We start from the raw sequence: 17,063 nt of genomic DNA on the forward strand, positions 1-17,063 counted from the left end.
CTGAGGCCGACTGGATCTACCTCTCTGTGGCTTCATTTGCTCTTCATTTGCATTTGAACCTGAACATTTTACCAATATCATTTCACTAATAAGAAAATAATTGAGGAAGGAGAAATCGGGATAAAATACCACTGTGCTTTGTCTGCATCCTCTCTGGAAACCCTCTCTGACAGTATTAGTCATTCACACTTTAACTCGATTGAGCTTACTAGAATCTCTTCCAAGTCATCTAGTTGGAGAGCAGGGGAATGATGGGTAAAAGTCACTGGACATCCCTGGGAAGGAGGGAGTTGAAGAGAAGTTTCCCCTACTTGTCAACTTTACCTCGAGGTAACAAGATAACAAGCATTTATTAGGCACTTACTATGTGCCAGGCACTGTACTAAGTGCCCAGATCAGGGGGTTAACTTGGGATCTATGAACTTTTTTTTCTGCACAGGGCAATGAGGGTTAAGTGACTTGCCCAGGGTCACACAGCTAATAAGCACTTATCTATCTATCTATTCATGTATGTATGTATGTATGTATTCATTCATTTATTTACTTATTTATTTATATATTCATTCATTTTTTTTATTTCTTTTTTTTTTTTAGTGAGGCAATTGGGGTTAAGTGACTTGCCCAGGGTCACACAGCTAGTAAGTGTTAAGTGTCTGAGGCCGGATTTGAACTCAGGTACTCCTGAGTCCAGGGCCGGTGCTCTTATCTACTGCGCCACCTAGCTGCCCCTATTTTATGTATTTTAAAAATATGATTCTGAGAATCATGGCCTGCCCAACCATGGGACCATGGAATGAAAATGATTGAGAAAGCTTGTTTTGATGCTCAGCTAATTCAGGGATGATTCAGCTCTAGGAAATCTGACTTATACTACAAATTCTCAAAAGACTCATTTGTACCAGAAAGGCAATTTATTCATTTACTTCAATACGAATAAAACTATGACTGCCCATTGTGTAAGTTCTGAGAAAACCCACTTGGGAAATTGAATCAAGATCAGAAGGATGAATTAGTGAAAGTATATTTGAAAGACATAAAGTGTAAGACAAATAACTGGATGCCCATTCTTAGTGGAGGTAGGAAGATAATTCAGTGAGGTGGATGACTGTCAGCCTAATGCTACCATGAATTACAATTCTCCACGCTAGTGATAGCCCAGCCATGTTAACATCATCATGAAATTGAATCAAGGTTTTATTTCAAAGTTAGGCACTTTTAAAAATAACTAAAATTCTATCCCTTCCATCATTATTTTTCCAAGATTTTTTTTTTAAATCAACACCTAAAAAGCTCTGGAATCATGACAAGGATTATAAGATCAAAGTGATACTGTATGAGGATATGTTGATGTGATTAAACATAGTAGGAGTTTCCATTCAAAAAATACTTCAAGGGGCAGCTAGGTGGCGCAGTGGGTAAAGCACTGGCTCTGGATTCAGGAGTACCTGAGTTCAAATCCGACCTCAGACACTTGACACTTACTAGCTGTGTGACCCTGGGCAAGTCGCTTAACCCTCATTGCCCCACAAAAAAAAAAACAAAAACAAAAAAACCCCTTCATATTTTGCTGTTGTGGTTCATTCATATCCAAAGCCCCATTTGGGGTTCTCTTGGCAGAGATACTAGAGTGGTTTGCCATTTTCTTCTCCAGCTCGTTTTACAGATGAGGAAACTGAGGCAGGGTTAAGTGACTTGCCCAGGGTCATGTAGCTACTAAGTGTCTGAGGCCAGATTTGAACTCAGCAAGATGAGTCTTCCTGACTCCAGGCCCAGCACTCTATCCACTACTCAGCCTAACTGCCCACTTTATACTTAGTCGACCCAAATTCAGAAACATAGCACAATAAGCCAGTCAGTCAACCAGGGCCCCCTCTTCCCTGCATAATACTGGAATCAATCACACTGATTTTCCCTTTTTCCTCACTCCTTGATCCTGATATTTTTCTAGTCTTCACATCTATAGCTGATTTCAATGTACCTTTATCTTCCCCAGTGAATTCATCCTGTTTTACCTCTGCAGCTGGGGCTCTTGTGAGTCTTTTTTGCAAATTTCAATCTGAAACACGTCCTTCTTATTTGATCTCATTCCCATTCATCTTCATTTCTATTTCTACTGTCTGATCTTGGGACTGTATCATAGTGAGACCTGCTTTGTGTCTCTCTGGCAAGATGTAAGAAAAATGGCCTTTTAAATATTAAGAACTCTCTCCTCCAACACCAAGCCAGGTTTCCTTAGTGGATTGGTCTTGGATCCTGGAAGACCTGACTTCGAATCTGCCTCTGATATTTACTAGCTATGTGACCATGGGTAACAAGCTTGATCTCTCAGGTTCTTAGGCAAAAGTCTAAGACTGTAAGTTATAAATGCATTTTGGCCTTGGGAAAGATGGTCTTGTAAACAAGTAAAACATTGGGGCAGCTAGGTAGTGCAGCGGATAGAGCACTGGTCCTGGATTCAGGAGGACCTGAGTTCAAATCTGACCTCAGACACTTGACACTTACTAGCTGTGTGACCCTGGGCAAGTCACTTAACCCTCATTGCCCCAACCAAAAAAAAAAAAGTAAAACATAGGACCAGCTCATCTTTTTTCCTCACCAGTAATTGGTGGGTGACCCAATAACTCACATCCAAGCAGGAAAGTGAGGAAGAATAAACAATACCATCAGTCAAGTCTTTTCTAGAAACTCTGCCACTATGAAGTATTTTATCTCTGTACATAGGCAATTGGCTCTTCTCAAGCCTTGATAAAAGGAAAATTCCCTTTCAACCTCCTCACAGGGATGGTATAAGAATAACAAAGTTAGGGTGTAGAAAGCACTTTGGAGATCCCAGAGGACAGTTCTCCGTGGGCAAATTCTTCACTTAGTGCACTTCCAGGATCAATTTTAATTGATGCAATGGGTAGAGCCCTGGACTGGAAGTCAGGAGACTTTGACTCAAGGCAATTCTGCCAATAAGTCTCTGGTCATCTCTGTGGACCTCAGTTTCCTCCTCTGTAAAATGGGGCGGCTGGAATAAATTCTCTCCAAGGCTCCTTTCAACTCTAGCATTTTCTGACTCTATGAAGAAAGGAGGGATAGGCATCATTTTCTCATAAGCCTGTGGCAGGCCTGATGATTAGGAAACCAGAAGGAAATTTTAAGGAAAATGTATTTTTTTTTTCAGGTTCAGTCACTGTCCTCCTTGCCCATAAACCTGCTTGAGCTTCCCTGACCACCCAAAGTGTTATGTCCTCTATCAATTAGTTGTACTGGTGGGTTCACAAGTGCCTAGGATCTAGTTGTCCCAAGAGTAGTGCATATGTAAGAAGGGTCACCTCCCTGGGCTGAGTAGACACTCACTTTATTGTTTTGTTTTTGTTTTTAGTGGAGCAATAGGGGTTAAGTGACTTGCCCAGGGTCACACAGCTAGTAGACACTCACTTTAGTTCCTGTGAAAGGCTTAACTTAAAAGGCCAAGGTCTCCCAATGTATCCAGGACCATCTCCAGTCGCCCTGATCCATATCTTGCCACTGGACCCAGAAGGCTCTGGAGGAGAGAGTGAGATTGGTGACCTTACATAACCCTCCCTCACTTAAATCCAATTCAGTGCAAGTCATGACATCACCCTGATGTCATGGTCCTCTTCGGGAACAAAGGGCCAACAACAACAGACCGTATAGGTGCTAACATCTTCGGCCCATCTGGTGGTCAGACTGTGGAGGGGAGAGAGAGCTGATTTCCTAGGAACAATGATGGAAACAGTTTCATTTCCCTGATCTAGACCCCCCCAGGAGAGGAACAAGACTGACTCCATCTTGAAGCAGTGAGGAACCATGAATAAGGAACCACTGTGGCAAGCATATACTCTTACAGAACTACAAGGACACTAAGGAGGCAAACCGTCTTAGAATGTAAATATAAGAATTGCAGAATGTTATAACATGCTTGAAATTTTTCCACTGTTGCTTAATAGACTTCCCTTAATTAAAGGATTCCTCCCCCCTCTCCCTAAGCCTCACCCTTGCCCTTCATCATAAACATACATAGCCTGGCCAGCTAGAACAGTAAACAGTGCTGAGCAAGCTGACTCTGTTTCCCCTTTTTTAACAAGTAAAATCTATTGGGCTTTTATGTGACTGGCCTCAGTCCAGTTCTTCAACACAGCAAAGGGTATCCTGTGGAAAGCAGGGAGGTATGCTTCTTCTATGAATAGGCCTACTACACTGACTTGTATCGGATCAATAAAGCCCATGATTGGGTCAATTTGGTGTGTCTCTGTTTCTTGAGATTCCAAAACTAACCAGCATACTGAGGTATTCATTCATTTGGCCAAGGCCACACAACTAGCAAAAACCAGAGGACAAAGACTCCAATTCTGGCCTCAAGAATTCAATGTCCTGTTTTCTTTCCATAACATGAGCAATGTAACGGAAATAACATATCATCTTACCAGGGAAGGAGAACACTTTAGCAGAGTTTAATGTATCTGATTAAACCGAGTTTACTCATTGATCTGATAAGAGATCAAGGTTCTGAGGAAATGAGACATAGAGAGGCTAAGTCTCTAATCAGGGCAGCTGGGCCATACATACAGTGGATAAGCCTGAAGTCAGAAAGACTCATCTTCCTGAGTTCAAATCTGACCTCAGATATGTACAAGCTGTGTGGCCCTGGGCAAGTCACTTCACCCTGTCTTGCCTCAGTTGTCTCATCTGTAAAATGGGATGAAGAAGGAAATGGCAAGCCACTCCAGTATCTCTGACAAGAAAACCCCAAATGGGGTCTGGGGTCATGAAGAGTAGTACATGACTGAAAAATGACTCAACAAGTCTCTAGGTAGGGAGAATGTCAGAAGGTCCTGCAACAAGATGACAGGATTTAGAGTTGAAAGTAACCCTAGGGATCATTTAATCAAAATCCCCTCATTTTACAGATGAGACCTGAGAAATCTGACCCAAAGGGTTATGTAACTTGGTTCAAGGTTATATTAGTTGCAGTCAGGATTTGAACCCAGGTCCTCTGATCCCAAACTTAGCACTTGCACCACCAAACCATATACTCCTTTGGGGGGATGCTGAGTGGCTAAGAACCAGCAGGAAGGCACCAAGTGCCTAGAATGGGGGAATTAGGAGTGGAGAGGAGTTTTTAGTGGTCAGAGAAGAACCACCCAAACTACAAGTAGAAGGGTAAGTAACAAACTTCTCCTTTCTGCTTTTACAAGGATTGGCTATGGTGCTCTTATCCCCCTAGGAGGAAGAGAGGTTGACCACAGAACTGAATTAACTGTGAGTTATTTTATCCATGGTAGGTAAAAGATGCTTTCTTCAGTCTGTTGTTTGCCTATGTGTGAATGGAGTGCGTGTGTGGCCCCCCCACACCCCCCCACCCCCCCAACCCCGGCCTCTTTCTGTCTCTGTCTCTTTCTGTCTCTCTGCCTCTGTCTCTCTCTGTTTCTCTTTCTATCTCTTTGTTTCTGTCCATCTTTCTGTCTCTCTGTTCCATCTGTCTGTCTCTGTCTCTTTGTCTCTCTCTCTCGGCTGGTATCACCTTTAAGCAGATCAGGAAGAACCTTAGGATGCCAAAGCACTAAGGCAGTTTCCCCCATGAGTCTTAAGGCAAATGCACATTTATCCTCTAAAGAAATCATCCAGTCGAGCAGGGATTTGTCTCAGTAAAAGCCTACTGGGATTAGTGAAGTCGGATTTTTCTGAGGGAGGTTCCTAGCTGGCAGGAATCTACAGGAGATGAGACTGGATTTCGTTTTCTTGTCTGCCATACCTAATAATAATCATCTTATTGTTCTGTGCCTGTGCTTTCATTGCAATAAGGAACTGGGAGTTCTCTCCACCAATGGTGGAAACTCCCTCCACCTTTGGAAATTAACTCATCTATCATTTAAAATCTAGCACCAAAAGTGGCAGCAACTTGCCCGTGACAGTCACAGAGCTAGGAAGTGTCTCCCAGCCAGCAAGTAACAGCATTTCCTACTGATGTAACACCTGATGGCTTGCAAAGTACAACACTGCTGGGAAGTGAGTGGAGTTGATATTATTCCCCATTTCATGCTTAAGGAAACAGGCCTAGTAAATGATCAAATCAAAGTCAGGTCTTCTTACTCAAAGTCCAGTGTTCTCTCTCCAGGTCCCATGCTGCCTCCTCGGGTTTGAGGGGCTCTCTAGATTAGGGTTGGCTGAATCAGCAGTTAAGGCCTTAAACAAAGACTTCCTGCTGAGATAGCTGTCTGCTTGGGGGAGGTTCCTAGAACAAGCCTCCTATGACTGGGTCACCCACAAATGTTTCTACCCCAAGTTCTACCTCTGGATAGGAGGTATTTCATGGGCACCAAAATTTCTACTGTCAAGATCCTCTTCCGTGCCCCAGATCCAGCCTAGACATGCCTGCCACCCACACTGAGCAGGGTTTCAGGGACCTCTCAGAACTAACAGTCATTGGTCTTCCTGTCTTCCCATTTCCCTGTCACCCCTCGTTTATTGGACACATTTTCAAAAAAAATAATTACTCATTCACTGGAGGCAGACAAGGTAAAGACTTTTGAAGTGGACTCCTTCGTAGCCTGTGAAGAGTTCCAAATTAGCCCAACCTCAATCCCTTTTCTCCAGCAGTATCACACTTCCTGACTAAATTGGCCTGCAGGACCTGGAGGTCCCTGAATACATCTCTTGGGTTAAATCTCCTATGCACATAAAATGTCCTCTCCCAGCCAGGCCCAGAGAACAAGGGTCTAGAGTTCTAAGGGATCTCAGAAGCCATCTCGTCCAACCCTCTCATTGTACAGATATGGAGACTGAGGCCCAAAAAGGTTAAGTGACTTTTCCAAGGTCACACAGGAAAGTAAATGTCAAAACTGAGATCAGAACCCAGACTGCAAATCCAGAGGGCTTTCCTCTGGACTAGATTTCAACTCATTAGGAATTACTCAAGAAGATAGTAATTGTTCTCATAAACTCCTGTAATTTTAGAGCTCGAAGGGGCTTTAGCTACCACCTAACCAATCCCATTTGACAAAAGAGGAAACTGAGGTCCAGAGAGTTTAAGTCATTTGGCCAATGTCACAGAGTTAGTACAGACCAGAGACTAAAACCCAGGTCAATCAATCCACAAGCATTTATTAATTGACTACCATACGCCAAACACTGTTCTAGGCACTGGGGATTAAAGATAAGATGAAATCATCCCCATTTTCATTCTATTGGGAAAAAGAATGTATAACACTTATAAATATATATTGAATGAAAACAAGACAGCTGGTGGCACAGTGGATAGAGCACCCATTGTGGAATCAGGAAATTATGTTCAAATCTGGCCTCAACACTACTAGCTGTGTGACCCTGGACATGTCACTTAACCTCTGTTTGTCTCAGTTTCCTTATCTGTAAAAGGGGGATAATAATAGTACCTACCTCCCAGGGTTGTTATTAGGATCAAATGAAATAATAATTGTAAAGCGCTTAGCGTAGTGCTTGCCACATAGTAAACATTATATAAATGTTACCTATTAGTGTTAGTATTAAAAGAAATACAAAGTAATTTAGAGAGGAAGGGCATCAGCATTTGTAGGGGATTGAGAAAGATTTCAAGGGGAAGTTGGGTGGCACAATGGTTAGAACACCAGCCTGGAGTCAGGAGGACCTGAGTTCAAATCCACACTAGCTGTGTGACCCTGGACAAGTCATTTAACCCAGATTGTCTTCCAAAAGAAAAAAAGAGAAAGATTACAAGTAGGAAGCAGTATTCGACCTGAATCTTGAGGTGGAGATGAAAGAAAGTATTCCAGGCATGGGAAACAGCCAGTATGTAGGTACAGAGAGAGAAATAAAGTATGATGTGAGGAAGAGTGAGGCCAATTTGGTTAGCCCACCAATTATGGGAAGGGGAGGAATGTATAATGAGAACACTAAGTAGACTGGAGCCAGGTTTTAAAGGGCTTTAAAGGCCAAACAGAAGAATTTATAGTTTTTCCTAGAGGTCTCCTGACTCCTAGCCAGTCTACTCCCTGGCCATGATCTCTGTCCTCAATGCAAAGTCCAGGTATGCTAAAAAGCATGAAGAATGAACTGGAAAACTGAGCAGGCAACAGATTCAAAGAGTCCAAGGGGATGCCTTCTAGCCTTGGTTATAATTAGTTACCAGAACAATTGCTGAACTGTAAGGGAAAGGACACTGATCTCTACCTAATGTTCACAGCCAGTAGGCTTTCTTCCAAAGCTTCTTTTCCTTCCTCCCTCTTCTGAGAGCAGATCTGCTCTGTGGGAGGGCAATCCCAGCATCAGTTCTGGATCTTAAGGGATTGGGGCCTGGGAAGCAGGACATATGGGCTGTTGGTCCAACTCCTTGAAGTGAGGCTTTGGCTAAGCACCAAGGCTCTCCTCATGGGCTTTTTAGCTTCCTCATTTGTGAGACCAGAGGGTTGGGTCAGATGATCTCTCATGCCCCATCAGGCTCTCATCTTCTATGTTCTAAGGCCCCTTTAGCTCTGACATCCCCTGTTCTGGGCTCCAAGATCTCTTTCTAATGATCATTTCTCATTCTAAGGCCCCCTTCGATTCTAAAATTCTACATTCGAAGGGTTCTGACTTTCTGAGCTTCTGTAAAAGATGAAGAGGGCATTCCCTGTATCTGAAAAGCAGCACATAGGCACTGTGTTAATCTCTGGGGATACAGACACATGCAAAAAGAGCCTTCTTTTCCTTAACCTGTGGCAGGCTTGAAGATGTTCAAAAAGCAAGGCAGAGAGAGAGATACAGAGTCACAGAGAGAGACACAGAGACACAGAGACAAAGATAGAGACAGAGACAGAATTCTCTGAGACATCAGGCTGCAGGGAAATGGTCTGGTTTATCCTAAATTCATATCCATAATATCTGGTGCCACCAAGAAAGTCCCAGACCCTGTATATTCCAGTAGAGACAGGGAATGGGAGAGCAGAAATAAGAAACCAGACAGAATCCAGGAGGCAAAGAGGAAGAAACTCACAAGAAGTCTCATGAAAGAAACCTCTGACTACATCCTCACTTCCAAACTTAAGGAGTCAGAGATGGGGAAGGTTGTCCAAGTCACCCCACCCTCACTTTAAAACTGAGGCAGAATATTTTTTTTTTTTGAGGCAGAATATCCTTGAGTAGAAAAACTAAACAGAAAGGAGAAAAAATTGTTTCCGGCGAGTTTCTAAATGCCAACATACAAACACACTCACGAGCACACACATTCACACACTTACTCACACACACACACACACACACACTGACACAAATGCACACTCTCACAAACTCATTCTCGAGCTCACACACACATTCACTCACGAGCACACATTCACACACTCACACCTTCACACTCGAGCACACACACATTCACTCACACACTCACGAGTACACATTCACACACTCACTCACACACACACACACACGCACACACACACACACACACACACGCACACACCCCGATCTCCCAGCGATCTAGCCTCCCAGGCGAGCACTCTCGCTCGCTGGCTCGCAGCCTCCCTCTTACCTTGGAGATGCGGCCGAGCCGCGGCAGGGGGCTGCTGTCTGCTGGCCGCCGAGCCCGGGCGAGCTTAGTTCACGGACTCTGAGCAGTCCACATGAACGTCAGCCCGAGCAGCTGTGCGGACTGGAGGCAGAAGTTTTGAGTTGAGTCTGAAGTAATCTGACTTCCCTTTTCCTCCCTGAGAGAAGCAACCACTTCCTTGTGTGGGCGTTGGGGGACTGCAACCCCAGCGAGTCGCCCGCCCGCCTGCCTGCCCTGCCTTGCCTCCCTCCCTCCCTCCCTCCTGCTCTCGCTCCCGCCTTCCCTCCCTCCCTCCTTCTCTCCCTCCTGCCGCTGCGAAGGGCTCTGCCAGGCTGCCCACACCCCGATCACTTCCCCTTCTGCTCTCAGAAACACTGAAGGAAAGGTGTCTCACTCCCCGAGGGTCTCCAGGGTCCTGGGACTCCGCGAGATGCTGAGAATGAACATCGATTCATTCAAATCCTGAACAGATAGCAACCCCACCCCACTCACTCACCCAGAGCCAGAGCAGAGGGTTTTTCGGGGCAGCCTCTGCCCAGAGTGAAATCTGGAGACACCCAACTAGAACACAAATGCCACGTCTGCCCCCCTTCCCGTCCCCTCCCCCTGGAGAGTTTCATAGCAGCGTGGACTTCACAACTTCAGAAGCCTGTGGTTTGTGGTAGGGTTGGGGGATGGGGGGGAGCGATGAGGGGAGAAGGAGGCAGAGGATCTTACTAGCTAGCAGGAGCCTCTTATTCTTAATGTTCCCCCCCCCCCCATCAGATTCATTACATTGTGGAACAGTAGATAAGAGAACTGGCCTCAAAGACCTGGATTCAAATTCTGTCTCTGATACAGATTAGAAGTGTGACCCTGGGGCAAGTCAAGTCACTTCTCTGTAAATTGCAGAGAAGATGCAAACTTGGAGAAGTTAAAGGGAGTTTCCTTATGTGAGAGTTCGGTAGACCAATGAAATCACAAGTCTAGGCCTGATTCTTTTTTTGTTTATCTAGAGGGTGGACCAAAGGTCACAAAAGGGGTTTCAATAGTTAATAACTCCTTTATTTTTTATTTTTACTTTACTATGGCATAGTATCATATACAGTATATATAGGAAATGAATTTACATTACGTATGAAAAAGCAAATCTCATAAATGGCAAAAAAATAAAGAAAAAATAATTTTTAAAAAGTTATTAGAACATGGTGACTTTAGGCCCACCCTGTATAAATTGTATAATCTCTCTCCAGGAGAATGTCTTTGAGAACAGGAACTATTTCCTTTTTGTCTTGGTATCTGAAGTGCCTGACACGCAGTAGGGTGCTGAAAAAAAAATACCATAATAGGGGCAGCTAGGTGGCGAAGTGGATAAAGCACCAGCCCTGGATTCAGGAGGACTTGAGTTCAAATCAGACCTCAGACACTTAACACTTACTAGCTGTGTGACCCTGGGCAAGTCACTTAACCCTAATTGCCTCACGAAAAAACAAAACAACAACAACAACAAAACCACAATAAGGTTTAGGGCTGGAAGGGCTCTTGTCAGGTAATCCCCCTACCCCACCCTAGTCATACAGATCTGGAGACTGAAGAAGGGAAGTGACTCACCCAAAGTCAAAGCCTCAGAGCCAAGAATCTTCTGACTAAAGGGAGTGGGGGTGAGAGGAGGAGGAGGGAAAGAGGGAGGGAGAAGAAAAGGGGGGTAGGAAGAAGGGAAGGAGGAGAGAAATAATAGAATGGGTGCTAGATTTGGAGTCAGGGGACCTGGGTTGAAATCCTGACTCTGCTATTTTCTACCTGTGTGACCCCGGGCAAATAATTAAACTGTTTTTTTGTGCCTCAGTTTTCTCAGTTGGGCTAAACGACCTCCGAGATGCTTTCCTGTTCAAAATCTCCGATACTATGATAAGACTGGCAGAAGTAGAACCTGGAATTTCTGAACTTTGTAGTTTTCAGCAATAGTTAGAGAATCATGTTATTCGAGAGCCCCCTAGAACTTTATTTTTAATTTGATTTTTATTTTTGGGGCAATGAGGGTTAAGTGACTTGCCCAGGGTCACACAGCTAGTAAGTGTCAAGTGTCTGAGGCCAGATTTGAACTCAGGGACTCCTGAATCCAGGGCCAGTGCTTTATCCACTTCACCACCAAGCTGCCCCCCTTCATTTTATTTTTTATTTCTATCCCAAGACCTTTAAAAGATTATCTAGGGGCAGCTGGGTGGCGCAGTGGATAGAGCACTGGCCCTGGAGTCAGGAGGACCTGAGTTCAAATTCGACCTCAGACACTTAACACTTACTAGCTGTGTGACCCTGGGCAAGTCACTTGGCCCCAGTTGCCTCACAAAAAAAAAAAAAGATTATCTAGGCAGAGATTATCTGATCGGAGGTTGGAAGGGCCCTACATTATGTAGTCCACCCTCAGGCCCCATTTTACAGAGGGGGAAACTGAAACCCCAAGCAGTCCAAATAACATGCTTAAAGTTTTAGGAGTCAGTGTGGGACCAGTACAAGAACCCAAATCTTTTAACAGCTTCAAAATACATCCAAACACAATCAATCATTTTCTCTCCTGCAGAGATCAGGGTCTTCCTTGTCTTGGTGCTGGGCTGTATGTATCACGGGCAAAGAGATCAGGGGCTCAGCAGTCTGAGTAACCCAAAGATAAGCCATGAAGCTGGCTCCTGTTAAAGTAGGCTGACTCCCCACATTCATCCCAGGCTTAATCCCCCGCATTCCTGACCTGTTTACCACTTCTCACCATAGGCATAGCTGAGTTTTGAAGTGGTTGCACAATTCCATCACCTCCTTGCTCTGGTCCCAGCCAAATTTCCTCCCTCCCAGGCCTGGCACACCCAGACCAGCTCCACACCCTCAGCTCACAGCTTTCTGTGGTTGCTTAGTGGTTCCTGAAGAACAAGGACCGATGGACGGATGGAGGGGTGGGGTAGGGCAGGGTGAGGAAGGCAAGTCCTATAAAGGAAGCACTGTGCCTTTCTTTCCATGAGCCTGGAATAAGAGGCCTCCTTTCCAACTGAGGAAAACCAACCAGCCAAAGGCTTACTACACTTGGAACTCTTCCTAGGCTCAGCATCTCCCAGTACAGACCTACCAATATAAACTTTCCATTCTCCTACTCCAATTCACAGTAATGGTCTATGAGGCTCCAGGTAGCCTCTTCAGCAAGTTCTCCTGCTTAAAATACTACATGATGGGGCAGGGAGGTGGCGCAGTGGATAGAGCATGGGCCCTGGTCTCAGACACTTACTAGTGGTGTGACCCTGGGTAAGTCACTTTTGGGGGGAGGGGGAGGGGGCAGGGCAACCAGGGTTAAGTGATTTGCCCAGGGTCACACAGCTAGTGTCAAGTGTCTAGGGTCAAATTTGAACTCAGGTCCTCCTGAATCCAGAGCTGGTGCTTTATGCACTTTGACACCTAGCTGCCCCTCTGGGTAAGTCACTTAACCCCTATTGCCTAAAAAAAAAAGGCACAAGATTTAAAGACTCAGTGTCATCCCCAACTCCCCTCCTCATCTTACAGCCAATTTGTTGCCAAACCTTGTTGAGTTGATTTCCAAGCATTTATTCCATATGTTTGCCTTATCTCCATGCACATAGCTGCCACCCTATTTCAGGCCCTCATTCCCTATTCCTGGACCATCATATTCTTTTTTTTTTTCTTTCTTTTTTTTTGACCATCATATTCTTAATTGGCCGCCCTGTCTCAAATCTTTCCTTCTCATCTTATACAGCAGCTTCATGGACAGTGTGCTGGACCTGTGGTCAAGAAAACCCATGTTCAAATCTAGCCTCAGACAATTACTAGCTGTCAGACCTTGGTCAGACCTCTGTGGTTCAGTTTCTTTATCTGTAAAACGAGGACATTGTTCTCTGTGGCCTTTAATGTCACTTTCTGTTCTATCATCCTACATTTTTCTGAAGAGCAGGTCTGATCCTGTTTCTCGCCTACTCAATAAACTCCAGTGGCTCCCTATTACCTCTGGGGTGAACTATAACTTCTGGTTGGCTTATAAAACCCTTTATAAACTGGCTCCAAACTACTTCTATAGACTTTTTGCAAATTACTCCCCTTCACACACCCTACAGTCATAGGGCACTTAATCTTGTCTTGAGGTCTAGTATGCATTCTCCTTCACATCTTGCTCTGAGAATAACTAGTTTCTTTTAAGACTCAGCTCAAATATTACCTTCTGGGTTTTTTTGTGGTTTTTTTAGTGAGGCAATTGGGGTTAAGTGACTTGCCCAGGGTCACACAACTAGTAAGTGTTAAGTGTCTGAGGCCAGATTTGAACTCAGGTACTCCTGACTCCAGGGCCGGTGCTCTATCCACTGCGCCATCTAGCTGCCCCTAAATATTACCTTCTACATGAGACTGTTCCTGAAATTTTAGCTGCTGGTGCCTTTCCCTTCTTCTGTTGTCATTGTTTAGTCATGTTCCAGTCATATTCAACTCTTCATCACTCCCTTTGGGGTTTTCTTGGCAAAGATAACAGAACAGTTTGCCATTTCCTTCTGTTCTGCTTGTTTTACAGATGAGGAAACAGAGGCAAACAGGCTTAAGTGACTTGCTCAGGGTCACACAGCTAGTAAGGGTCTAAGGCCACATTTGAACTCAGGTCTTCCTGACTCTAGGCCCAGCAATCTCCACTGTGCAACCAGCTGCCCCATCCTGCCCCCCACCCAAATCATTGTGTATCTATTTTGCTTATACCTGTATACATACATATTATTTTTCCAGATAACACAGACAGGGACTGTTTCAATGTTTCAATAATGGTTGCTTGAGAAATGTTTGGACAGCTAGGTGGTGCAGTGGATAGAGTGCCAGACCTAAAGTCAATCTTCCTGAGTTCAAATCTGACCTCAGTATTAGCTGTGTGACCAAGTCACTTAACTGTAAAATGAGCTGGAGAAAGAAATGGCAAACCACTCCAGTATCTTTGCCAAGAAAACTCCAAATGGAGTCACAAAATGTCAGAAATGACTGAACGATACAACTAAAGAACTAGGAAGGAAGGAAGGAAGAAGCATTTATTAAGTGCCTACTATGTGCCAAGCACTGTGCTAAGAATTTTACAAATTTTGTCTCATCCAATCCTCACAACAACCCTGCAGGGTAAGTGTTATTATGGTCCCCATTCTCAGAGGAAACTGAGGCAGACAGAAGTTAGGCAACTTGCCCAGGGTTGCAGAGCTAGTGCCTGAGGTCAGATTTGAATTCAGGTCTTCCAGCACTCTGTGTAAAGCACATTGTGTAAAACACAATGTACCACTGAACTAGGAGGAAAATGATCTGTGTTCTGGTCTTGGGTCTATGACTAACTCGTGTTGTGCTCTCAAATGAGCTGTGATTAGAAATTTTGGAGCCAGGGAAAAGTTTCCCAAAACATTACAACAAATCACCTTTTTATGACAAATCCAGCAGGGTTAAAAGAGGATAGAAACATCCTAGGACACAAGGTCCTATGGAGGGGGAAGAACTCCTAGACAACAAGGTCCCCACACAGTGGGAGGGGAAGGCAGTGGAGTCGAGGGGACACAGAGATCCCCAGACAGTTTGAGACTGTTGCTAGGGTGAAAAGGAAAGGGGCCAGAATGGGAAGGAAATCCCATGAGGTGTGGCCAGTGAGGGAAGGAAGTTTACCGTTTGGTAGCTTCCTGTTTTAACTAATAGCCTTGTTAGGTGCTGAATTCAGTAGTTTCTAGCTTCTGAAGGATTGTAAGAACTCAGAAGCAAATTTCAAATTTCAGTGCCCTGAGATAAAGTCTACCCTATCCTACCTTAGTTATACTTATTCCCCTTTGGGCAAATAGTTTATCTTTGTGGTCTCGGTTTCCTCACCTGTAAAATGGTGATGATAATCAACAGCCTTACCTGTCTTTCAAGGTTTGGGTGATAATCAAATAAGACAATAGATATGAAAGTAAGGGGAGAAGGTAAAAACATCATCCATAGGGGGCAGCTAGGTGGCGCAGTGTATAAAGCACCAGCCCTGGATTCAGGAGGTCCTGAGTTCAAATATGACCTCAGACACTTGACACTTACTAGCTGTGTGACCTTGGGCAAGTCATTTAACCCTCATTGCCCTGCCCCCAAAAAACAAAAAAAAAATCATCCGTGTAAATGTCTGCTGCCTTTATGTTCCAAATAGTTTAATCTAATAGGCATTTTTAAATTATAGTGAGCATCTATCATACAGCAAAGGCACTAGGCTAGACTTTGTGGCTGCATACAGAAGGATGTAAGTCTCTTGGGGCTTATGGTCTACTTGGGGAGAATAGTCAAACACACAGGAAACACTTAGAGAGTGATTTATAAATACAACACTAAATGCCAAACGAATGAATCTTACAGAAAGTAAGTACCGTAGAAGTCAGAGGGAGAGAGAATCATAGTCTTTGAGAAGGAAGGAATGTAGTCCTTCGAGTACCCTTCAGAAAGAAAGGATAATCATGTAGTTCAACCCCCTCATTTTATACATGTGGAATAGGAGTTTGGAGACTTGAAGGGACTAGTTAGTGGCAGAGACACAGGGATGTGAGAGCAGGCCTTCTACTTAGCCTGGTCCAGTGAACTATCATATGCTCCCTCCCTTTCCAGTCACTGTCATCAGACCCAGAGTCATATCCTCTCTCTCTGTGAGAAGGAGAGATTTGAGGCAGTGAGGCCAATCAAGAGGATGATAGTCTGGGCAATAGGAAATGAGGGCCTGAAAGTGAATGGTTGGTAACCAGACACATGGAGATAAGGGAGTTGTATGGAAGAAATATTTGGAGGTAGATTTAGCAAGAACAGCAATGGTGGATAGAACGCTGGGCTTGGAGTCAGGAAGATCTGAGTTTAAATCCAGCCTCAGATGCTTACTAGTTGTCTGACCCTGGGCAAGTCACTTAACCCCATTGCCTCAGTTTCCTCATCTATAAAATGAACTGGAGAAGGAAATGGCAAACCATGCCAATATCTTTGCCAAGAAAACCCCAAATAGGGTCATGAAGTAGTCAGAAATGATTGAACAACAACAACAAACTTAACAAGGTAGTGTGGTGTGGGGGAAAGAGTGCTAGGCTTCAAATCAGAGGATGTGGGTTCAAATTCTAGCTTTTCTGCTTACTCTGTTGGGCAATCACTTAACCTCTGTTTCCTTAGCCTCAGTTTCCTGCAGCCGTCATTATCTCAGCCAGGTTCCACCTTCAGACAGATCCTTTCAGTACATTTCTTTGAGGGGTAGTTCTCCTTCAGATGCTCTTAACAATCTATGTTTTTCCTCAATATTTCATCTGAGAGGCCCTTTCTTCTAAAGTGGGTTTTAAGTTTTGGTTTTGTTTTTTGGGGTTTTTTTTTTCGAGGTAGTGAGGGTTAAGTGACTTGCCCAGGGTCACATAGCTAGTGTTAAGTGGTTAAGACTGGATTTGAACTCAGGTCTTCCTGAATCCAGGGCCAGTGTTTTATCCACTGTGTCACCTAGCTGCCCTTGATTTAAAAAAAAAATCAGTTTTCTTTATCCCAAGCTTCTTTTTCTGCCCCTTTCAACAACAAT

At 44.2% G+C, this 17,063-nt stretch overlaps 1 protein-coding gene across 4 annotated transcripts in view; it reads right to left on the reverse strand.

Annotated features, from left to right (window-relative positions):
- Positions 1–10,125, reverse strand: part of ARPC1B (actin related protein 2/3 complex subunit 1B) — a 49,616-nt gene extending 39,491 nt beyond the window's left edge. The window contains exons 1-2 of one of the 4 annotated variants that reach the window (XM_044000925.1): positions 10,023–10,125; positions 9,509–9,628 (exon numbers count right to left, since the gene is read on the reverse strand). The gene's annotated coding sequence lies outside the window, so the exon portion shown is untranslated. Of the gene's footprint in view, positions 1–9,508; positions 9,760–10,022 lie in introns of those variants that run through there. The other 3 variants (XM_044001106.1, XM_044001018.1, XM_044000866.1) reach the window with 3 other exon arrangements.
- Positions 10,126–17,063: the final 6,938 nt, after the last annotated feature.

This window comes from Dromiciops gliroides, chromosome 1 (genome assembly GCF_019393635.1).
Source record: "Dromiciops gliroides isolate mDroGli1 chromosome 1, mDroGli1.pri, whole genome shotgun sequence".
Taxonomy (NCBI): domain Eukaryota; kingdom Metazoa; phylum Chordata; class Mammalia; order Microbiotheria; family Microbiotheriidae; genus Dromiciops; species Dromiciops gliroides.